Source organism: Podarcis cretensis, assembly GCF_951804945.1.
Source record: "Podarcis cretensis genome assembly, chromosome: 8".
In the NCBI taxonomy this organism is placed as follows: Eukaryota; Metazoa; Chordata; class Lepidosauria; order Squamata; family Lacertidae; genus Podarcis; species Podarcis cretensis.
In genome coordinates, this window is record NC_137177.1 from 26,230,803 (window position 1) to 26,240,952 (window position 10,150).

The 10,150-nt window shown below is 46.5% G+C and overlaps 1 long non-coding RNA gene across 1 annotated transcript in view; it reads left to right on the forward strand.

The window, feature by feature from the left end:
• The window catches only part of LOC307221808, a 34,601-nt gene extending 30,066 nt beyond the window's left edge, over positions 1-4,535 (forward strand). The window contains exons 2-3 of the long non-coding RNA XR_013841539.1: positions 2,301-2,537; positions 4,420-4,535. This is a non-coding gene — a long non-coding RNA (uncharacterized lncRNA). The remainder of the gene's footprint in view (positions 1-2,300; positions 2,538-4,419) is intronic.
• Positions 4,536-10,150: the final 5,615 nt, after the last annotated feature.

The following is a 10,150-nucleotide window of genomic DNA, read 5'->3' on the forward strand; positions in this document are numbered from 1 at the left end:
TTTAGTCATCTAGTCGTGTCCGACTCTTCGTGACCCCATGGACCAGAGCATGCCAGGCACTCCTGTCTTCCACTGCCTCCCGCAGCTTGGTCAAACTCCTGTTTGTAGCTTCGAGAACACTGTCCAACCATCTCAGTTCCCTTATATTCCTCTTAAAAGAATAAACACGCCACAATCTTGTGTAAAGTATATAAAAGAAGTTTACTCACATAGTCATATCACAGTTGGATCCCTGAAGGCAGACAGTTACAAAGTATATACATGTGGATCTATTCCATATGGAGATAGTCCCAGTACCCTCTGTTGGCTGAGAGCCAACAGAGCAATTCTAGCTAAAAGCTGCTGCTCCAACGATGGAGGAAGTCAAAGAGAGAGGTGCTGTGTGACTTGCCCTTTTGTTACCTGGACAGGTAAGGTCATGCCCACCTCTAGTCACATGCAAAAAGGAAGTAAGGCCCCACCAGGAGGAAACAGGAAGTTTTCAACCAGCTGGACCAAACATTTCCCTGCATGTTCACTCTAGGAAAACAAGGAATGTTGTACTTGACTGCTACTTATGTATCACATCCCACACCAATGGCAGCTGGGTCCTTATGCATAAGGGGAGGGTCTAGATCAGCATCTAGCGACAGAAGGGTTTGGGCTCAACGGTTGATGGATAATATCAGAAGACAGCACCAAAAATGCTTTGCCCAAACTCAGAAAGCTAGTTACATGCCCACCGTATATGTATGAGGGCCCCTCTCTTGTTGCAGTGGTGGGATGAAGTCACAGAGGTGATGCGAGAGAGCTTGGCCAGGGTTTAGTGCCAGCACAGCACTAGGTTGAGCATTGCCTCCTGGCTGAAATGTTCTTTATCGGAGCCTTTACCCATGTCTAAGCTCAGGCTTCTCCATCTATTGTTATGCCTAGGTTGCATTCCTATGCTTGACACACCCAATCTGCATTCCACATCTCGCTGTCAATCAGCAGTTGATAAATGAAAGAAGCAGAACCCTTCAAAGGTGAAGCAGATGGGATACCGCAATGTTCTTGCTGGAGCTCAGATTAGTCTCTCCTGAATAAGCCTTTAAGAAACATCCTAATCTGTGACAACTGAAACCAGGAGTGTTTAGCACCCTGGAGCATGCTGCAAAACCTATCGGCAGCTTGAATCCTCTGAGGGACAAGCTACCTATTTCCTACAAATGCTGGGATAGCTCAGTAGATGGAGCAGGAGACTCTTAATAAAGCTTAGTAAAGCTACAGGGAACCAGGCAGAGGGCCTTCTCGGTAGTGGCACCCGCCCTGTGGAACGCCCTCCCACCAGATGTCAAAGAGAACAACAACTACCAGACTTTTAGAAGACATCTGAAGGCAGCCCTGTTTAGGGAAGCTTTTAATGTTTGATGCATTACTGTATTTTAATATTTTGTTGGAAGCCGCCCAGAGTGGCTGGGGAAGCCCAGCCAGATGGGCGGGATATAAAAAATTATTATTATTATTATTATTATTATTATTATTATTATTTGCAGGGTTGTAGGTTTGAGCCCCACATTTAGTAAAAGTCCTGCATGACTAGATGACCCTTGTGCTCCCCTTCAACTCTACGATTCTTGGTTTCTATGTAACTGAGCTCTGATAGATGGGGGAGGGATTCTTCTTGGGCGCTGAGAGATGTTTGCTGGCTTACATCTTAGCATAATTCTATACATTAAGTCAGGTGTAGGGAGCCTTTGGCCCTCCAGATGTTGCTGAAGCCTGACCACTTGTAGTCCATGCACTGGTAATCTTGACGCTGGATTATTGCAATGCACTGCATGCAGGGCTACCCTTGAATTTGGTCTGGAAGCTTCAGCTGGTACAGAATGGTGCGGCCAGAATGATGATGGGGCCAACAACATGTGACACAATTGTTAAAACAGCTGCACTGGCTGCCCATCTACCATCAAGCCAGGTTCAAGCTTATCATAGAATTGTAGAGTTGAAAGGGACTTCATGGGTCATCTAGTCCAATGCAGGAATCTCAGCTAAAGCATCCATGACAGATGGCCTTCCAACCTCTGCTTAAAAACCTCCAAGGAAAGAGGGAGACTGTTCCACTGTCAAACAGTTCTTACGATCAGAATCCCACCCCCCAACTCGATGTTTAGTTGGTATCTCCTTTCTTGTAACTTCAAGTCCTACCCTCCAGAGCAGGAGAAAACAAGCTCGTTCCCTCTTCCATGCAGCAAATACCTTGAGATATTTGAAGGTGGCTATCATATCTCCTCTCAGTCTCCCCTTTTCCAGGCTAATCAGGTTCTGGTCTTAATTTGCAGAGCCCTGAACACCTCTGGTCCAGGGCACCCCAGGAACCACCTGAAGCTTTACAATCGCAGCTCAATCATCTGCAGGAACATCAGTGATTGTTTCCCAAGTTGGTGAGACTCATTTAACAACAACAAGAAACCAAGCCTTGAGAGTTATCAGTCTGGTGGAACACTCTGCGAGTAGAGATTCAGCAGGTACCTTCTGTGCCAGCTTTTAGCACCTGCTGAAAACCTTTTTTCTATTCTGTATCCTTCTATATCCTTCCACAATGGTTAATTGGCGTCTGTTTTAATTTTTAAAAATATGGTTTTTATTTTATGTTTTATGTATTATTGCCGTAAACTGCTTTGATGTTTTCTTCTTTTTATGATATAGTGGTATATAAATATTTTAGTAAATAAACTTCAGTTACCATCATCCCTAGCCATTGGTCATGCTTGCTGGTGCTGATGGGAGTTGTAGTTCAGGAACATCTGGCAGGCCACACTTGCATTAAGTGATTATACTAAGCAAATAGGGAACCAGCATTAAATAAGGACATACAAAATTACACTGTGCTGTGATAGTTTTCGAAAAAAGGTTCAGTTGGTGCATTTCTGCTTGAAAATGGGAGGCAGCTCATCCATTGCATTCAATATTCATATCGATTTTCAGTTGTATCTTTATTGCGTCTATCATTTCTTAGATTGTATTTTATTGTATTGCACTCTAGATTTTATGGAATTCCGATTGACATGCAATAAAATACAACCTAGGACAGTGTGCTGCAATAGCTACCGCATTGCCGTGGTCTGCAGCAATTTCCAACGAGCTCATGGGAAACATAGTCTGGGAATCACTGGTTTAGAATACAAGGACATTCATTTACTTGCGACTAGGGGTGGAAGAGGGACGCAGGTGGCGCTGTGGGTTAAAGCCTCAGCGCCTAGGGCTTGCCGATCGAAAGGTCGGCGGTTCGAATCCCTGCGGCGGGGTGCGCTCCCGCTGCTCGGTCCCAGCGCCTGCCAACCTAGCAGTTCGAAAGCACCTCCGGGTGCAAGTAGATAAATAGGGACCGCTTACCAGCGGGAAGGTAAACGGCGTTTCCGTGTGCGGCTCTGGCTCTGGCCAGAGCAGCGATGTCACGCTGGCCACGTGACCCGGAAGTGTCTCCGGACAGCGCTGGCCCCTGGCCTCTTAAGTGAGATGGGCGCACAACCCCAGAGTCTGTCAAGACTGGCCCGTACGGGCAGGGGTACCTTTACCTTTACCTAGGGGTGGAAGAGGACGCAGGTGGCGCTGTGGGTTAAAGCCTCAGCGCCTAGGACTTGCCGATCGAAAGGTCGGCGGTTCGAATCCCTGCGGCGGGGTGCGCTCCCGCTGCTCGGTCCCAGCGCCTGCCAACCTAGCAGTTCGAAAGCACCTCTGGGTGCAAGTAGATAAATAGGGACCGCTTACCAGCGGGAAGGTAAACGGCGTTTCCGTGTGCGGCTCTGGCTCGCCAGAGCAGCGATGTCACGCTGGCCACGTGACCCGGAAGTGTCTCCGGACAGCGCTGGCCCCTGGCCTCTTAAGTGAGATGGGCGCACAACCCCAGAGTCTGTCAAGACTGGCCCGTACGGGCAGGGGTACCTTTACCTTTACCTTTTAGGGGTGGAAGAAGAACCTATCAATTTCAGATTTCTCAGTTTCTCATTTTTCCAAGCTTAAATTCCATTCTCTACGTTTTGCAGCAATTTTCCATTTTGTTCTCTTAAAAAATTCTCATGAAAATCCCTCAGCATCTTAGTTTAAATTTCTCTCAATTAATACATGTTTATATGTAGTTTGACTAATGTGCACATTTCCACTTCAAGGTACAATCAAAAAATTGTACTTAAAAAGTCCTGCAGATGTTATTTATTTATTACCTATTCATGTTTCCTCCAAGGAGCGCAAGGTGGTGTATCTGAGTTTCTTCGTCTCGGTTTTAGCCTCACAACAATCCTGTGAGGTAGATTCAGCTGAGAAACTGTGACTTAACTGCAGTCACCCAATGAGTTTTGTGACTGAGGAGGAATTTGAACCTTGCTCTTCCAGGTACTAACCCACCCCTCTAACCACTGCACCACACTATCTCTCTCTGGCTTTTAACTGCTTTCAGCCAAGATTTGTGCACTGTAGAATTGACACACACCCAAAGGCATCTTGGACAACTTGGCCACAGCTGCCGTTTAAACAACAGCAGCCAAAGATCCAGCGTCCTGCAGCCTGGAGGCAGCAATGAGTATCTTTCCAGTAAAAAGCTGATTACTGGCTCTGCTCCTTGATTTTGACATTTAGAAACAAAATGGTATGCACTCTTGCGGCACGACTGCTTGGGAAAGCTTATGACTAAGCAGGATTGTGCTAATGATGTTTGGTACTGATGTGGAAGCGAATATATCATTAGCCCCATGTGAGAGTTGTTGCTGATGCTTTTAAGCATCACTGCTTGGCAATGGAAGGTGGTCCATGATGGCAGGGGTTTCCAGATCTTGGTCCACAGGCCACCAGTGGTCCACAAGCTTCTTTCAGGTCTGGATGCTGTTGAACTATATATTGGCCATGCTACTTGGAGTATCTAGAGGGTCAAAACATCTTGGCCTTTTCTTTAAAGCAGGCTCTTTCTGGTGCCAGTCATTTTATGGAGTATTAATGGTACAACTGTAGAAAAGGTTTTACTGCATTCAATTTACACTGTGATCTTTGGGGTTATATTTTATCTTATTGGATACTACTTCAGTTGTTTTTGGTTGTGAAGGGATTTATAAACCCACAGACAAAGAAACAATTTTAAATACCCTTTTGGCACAAGGCTAAAACTGCCCTACACTCTCATGCCTGCGATGGCAAATGCTAGGGAATGGCTTATTTATTTTCTAACTGTTGTGACTGCTGCTGCTGCTTTGCATATTTGAGGTTTCCAGGCTGCATATCATCTCCATTCCTCCCATTTATTAAAATGTATCCCTGGCCACTCTCCAATCACATTGTCAGCATGGCTTGCAATAAAATATTTAAAGTGCAATAAAAGAACCGAGAGGTAAAAAATAAGCTGAGAAACAGAGAATCTACCAAAGTGGCTGGGGAAAACAGCACGTGAACTAGAATATAACAGATCAACAAAAGGTCAAAAGCCTATGAGAACAAGAAGGCGTTTAGCTGTGTCCTGTCAAATCCCCCCTTTAAAGTAATTAAAGTGAGTGACCATCACTACATCAGAGTGGACACCCAGGTAGTCCTATTGAGTCAGAGTGCTCCAGAGCTGGGGCCCTTTCCTTGAAAAGGTCCTTTCTCTGGTGGACATCTGTCATATCTCAGATGGTGCAGACAGCCAGAGAACATCACCTAATGTTGCTCTTAGAAGCTGAGCCCTTCAAGTATATTTCCCCCAAGCTTTGAAGTTTTTCAAAGAGGGGTAGCAAACCCATAGCTCCCCAGCTGTTGTTGGGATATGGTACCCACCACCCCTGATCATTGGTTAGAGCCACAGGGGAACTGAAGGTGCTGAGCTGCTCTGCTGGTCAGATAAGTGTAGGTGTTGCTCATCTTTGACCCTCCATAAGGACATACAAAATCCTTGCTGCATCAGGTCAATGGCCCATCGAGTCCACATCCTGTTCTCACAGCAGCCAAGCAGGACCTGTGCACAAGACCACCCCTGTGGTTTGCAGCAGTTGGTATCCAGAAGCATTACTGCCTCTATGTGAAAGCATAGCATAGCCATCACAGATAGCAGCCATAGATAGCCCCTTCTTTCTTGAATGTGGCTGAACTACAACTCCCAGCATTCCTGGCCATTTGCCATTGCTGCTGGGGCAGATGGGAGTTGTAGTTCAGCAAATCGATCAAATGGATTCAGTTATGGCTATTGGGTAATCTAGCCCTTTTTCATTGCTGAATCCGCCTAACTATACTGGTTGGGGCTGATGGACTCTCCAGCAACTACATTGCAGGGGGTTGGACTAGATGACCCTCGGGGTCCCTTCCAACTCTATGATTCTATCAACTTCTGGAGGGCATTAGCTTCCCCCACCCCGGCTTTAAATACCAAGACTAGCCCTTTCAGTTGGACCTGGAAGCAGGTCAGGCTCCGTTGGCAAAGCACCAACATAATATAGCCATAATGCCCAGTCCCAGTTAGCAATTTAGCAGCTGAATTCGGAACTAATTGCTGTTTCTGAGCAGCCTTCAGAGGCCGCCTCCCACACGGCACATTACATTGCATTGTTTACGACGAAGAGTAAGCCATCTGGAAAGCAATGTTTGCTCATCCACTTGTTTAATTAATACATAGCAATAATCCTTAAGTCTCCCGTTCCATCCAGAAGGAGACACCCCCCTTCACCCCCTGCAGGGTTAGTCAATGTGGTGCCCTCCAAACGGACCCCAACTCCCATCAGCCCCAGACAGGCCCAGGATGGTCAATGGGCTGGGCTAGAACCCTTTTCCCTGCTTAGGGGTGGAGGAGAGATTCAATTCAGTTTAAATCTACCTAATTCCTGCTTCCTGAAGCAATATGCAGACAAAAATGCAGCCACCTTCTAAGCATGCTTATCTGGGGAGGGGAAACTTCGTAATAAGTGCTCAGTGGAGGGTGTGTTGCATTCTGTCAGTACAGTGGGACCTCGGGTTACATTACCTTTGGGTAACGTAATTTTGGGTTGCAAACGTGGCAAACCCGGAAGTGTATGCTTCTGGGTTTCACCACATGTGCATGCGCAGAAGCACTCTATTGCGCAGAAGTGGCACCTCTGGTTACGTACTTTTCGGGGTAAGTACGGACCCCCGGGACAAATTAAGTTTGTATCCAGAGGGCCCACTGTAATATACATTGCACCCTGTTAGGATTCCTGCTCCGTGTTTGCAGTCATGAGATTGTTGCCTATCATATGATGGTGTATGTTTTCATTCCACAGTGTGGGAAGTGACAGAGACAGAATGTTTTGTACTACTGTGTTCTGGAATGAGGGACTATTATCCTCCCCCCCCCCTTTGCTGTCTGATGAGAAAGAGGAAGGAGCTAAGTCAGAACGATCCGAGTGTATTATATGTAAATAAAGTAGATTAGCCAAGATGCTGAGCTATTGAGTCTGTTACGTGAACCGCCAATACTCTGCAGGTTCCTAAGTGTGCTGATGCTTTTTGGTATCAGTCGCTGTGCTATCTGGGCAGAAGAAAGCTTTTGAAGCTCCCGAACAACCGACCAGGAGGGAGAGAACATGCCAGTCGGGCATGTGTCTCTACCAGGGTCCTACACGAGAACAGGATGATCCTAGCATGCCTAGTGAGCACAGCAACTTGTCCCAGTAGATCTTGCCCCTATGCAGTGGGGATTGAAGTTCACCGCCTTGCCACAGTTTCCTAAGTCTCTTCCTCCCCTGGGTCCTTCCCAAGGAATCTGAGACTCTGTTTGCCTATGTGCCTATGTTTGCTCCTCCCTCTTCATACCTCTCCTGGTTCTGGGAGAACAAGGGGAAGGGGAGCTGGTTGCAGCAGGATAGGGACAGTGGCATCGCAAGGGGGATGGGGATGGGGGGGCGGTGTGTCTCAGGTGCCATGTCTGGGGTGTGTGACAAGAAGTCACCCCACAGAGTGCTCACCCTGTTGCCACATGCGGAGAGTCCTTCATTCGCGGCTGCAGACACAAGCAGAGGATCCCACCACTGTCCATATGGCGTTTGAGCAGTGCCGGCGGGAAACCGCTACATACAATGCATGCACAGTGTCACATGCATGCGCTGTACGTAGCAAAGCTGCACATGCGCCCTATGTAGTGATGTCACACATGCATCATACGTAGTGACGCCATGCACACGTCATACGTAGCGGTGCAATGCGTGCACAGCTGGCGGTTTGCCCTGCCCCGGGTGTCAGTTAGCCTTCATTTGCCCCTGGATAGGGAGACCCGCTGGCTTCTTCACCAGCCTGGCTCATCTCTGCTTTTTGGCCCCCCTCCTCACCAGCCTCTGCTTCTGCCCCTGTTTCCAGACTGCTGTTGCCACAGACTCTTCCTGCTCACTAAACCCTGTTATCTCTTCAGCTTCTAACACCTCCCCCCCCCCAGTCTTCTTGATCTCTCTTCTCCCTCTGACCATTCATTGTCGCCCCATCGCCAATCCCCTGGATCTGAGCCTTCTTCCCTTGGGGGTTCCCCAGCTGGTGCCTCCCACCATTCATCTGCATCTAGCCAGTCCATGACACCCATGGTTTGGTTACTTTGGAATGAAGGCCAGTGGAGAGTGCAGTGTCTTTAGGATATATGGCTTTTGTTGACACATTTATAGTAGGATGAAGGGGCTCAAAGCCTTAACACCCCATCAGCTCAGTTGCCAGGGCAGCCCCAAATCCCAGTGCTGTGCACGGCTAAATGTGCCTCTGCCCCAGCCTCTCTCAGCTTTTTCTCCAGCTTCCATTTCATTCACCAGCAACTCCACAGGCCCTCCGCTCATGGCCCCTTTTTGTTATTCGTCACTTGGATGAAGCTAATTGCAACTCATCTCATCCCTTTGAAGTGAAGCAGAGCGTGTATTTATTTCAGTTGTATTGATCCTCACTTGGTAGAGGAAAATCAACATTTCTCTCCTAACAATGACACATTTGCATCATATTTGGGGAAATTGCCCTGCAAAAATGTGCGTATTACTCCAAATGGCATACGAATTATATATAAGGTGTGAAGTCCCAAGTGGTGTCTCAACATATCTCAGAAGGCCAGCACACACAAAGAAAGTCTTAAAAGGAAGATATTAAATACCAGGATTTTTTTCCAGCTGGAGCTCACTGGAACTCAGTTCCGACACCTCCCAGGTGGATGCCATTATAAGAGAACAAGGATGGTGTTCATGGTGAGATCTGGCACCTCTTTTTCTAAAAAAGCAGCACTGTGTGATACTAATCTCCTGGTTCACTCTATTGCAGGGATAGAAACCTTGGGCCTTCCAGATGTTGCCGTTCAACACCAATTACCACCGTCCCTCACCCTTGGCCATAACAGCTCGGGCTGATGGGAGTTGTAGTCCAACACAAGCTTCAGTACTCTTTTGTTAACTACAGGTACATTTCCAGGAATTCACCATACATTAAAGAGCCAGTTAAAACTGTTGGACTATGTTTAAAAGTACCTTCCCCAAAAAACCAGAGTCCTTTTTGTTGGGGATAATTCAGATGGAAATTCCCAGGTGTCAAAAAAGGTTGTTTATGTATGCCACTACTGCGGCCTGTGTTTTGTTAGCCCAAAGAAGGAAAACGAGCAAGGTGCCAACTACAGAAGAATGGCAACTTAAGCTGATGGAATATGCCAAGTTTGCAGACTTAACATATAGAATAAGAGAACAAGTAGAACATACATACGTTTAAAGTAGATTGGAAAAATGTTTATTGAATATATGGGGGGAAATTGTGTACACTTGAAAACGCTGGCAGCATTAAGATAAATTCAACAGTGTAAATAAGTTTTGATGGATGTAGTTAAGAAATATTTTTAAAACTTAAAAAAAATAATCAGCAAGTATGACTGTTTATGTTTCACCCTTGTTTCAAACTTGAATAACTCAGGCAGTCTTGGTTTACAGCAGATTTATAGGTCTTTAATGGTCTGTTTTTCCTCTTATTCAAGGCAATGGTCAATTTCCATTTACACAGGATGCAGTCTCAGCTTCCTAGGGAGAGGATAATTAGATCTGATAGTGCTGAAAACCATCTTCAAATGGTTTTTCTGATCCTTGCTTGGTAGAAGGGCGAGTGGGGGTGGGGGGCAAGGAAGCAAAATAGCCACACTGACTTGAGGATCTGGGTTAAGAACAATGCAACTTGCACACTTAATACTTTTTCGTTACTCTGCAAGCTCAGTCACTTG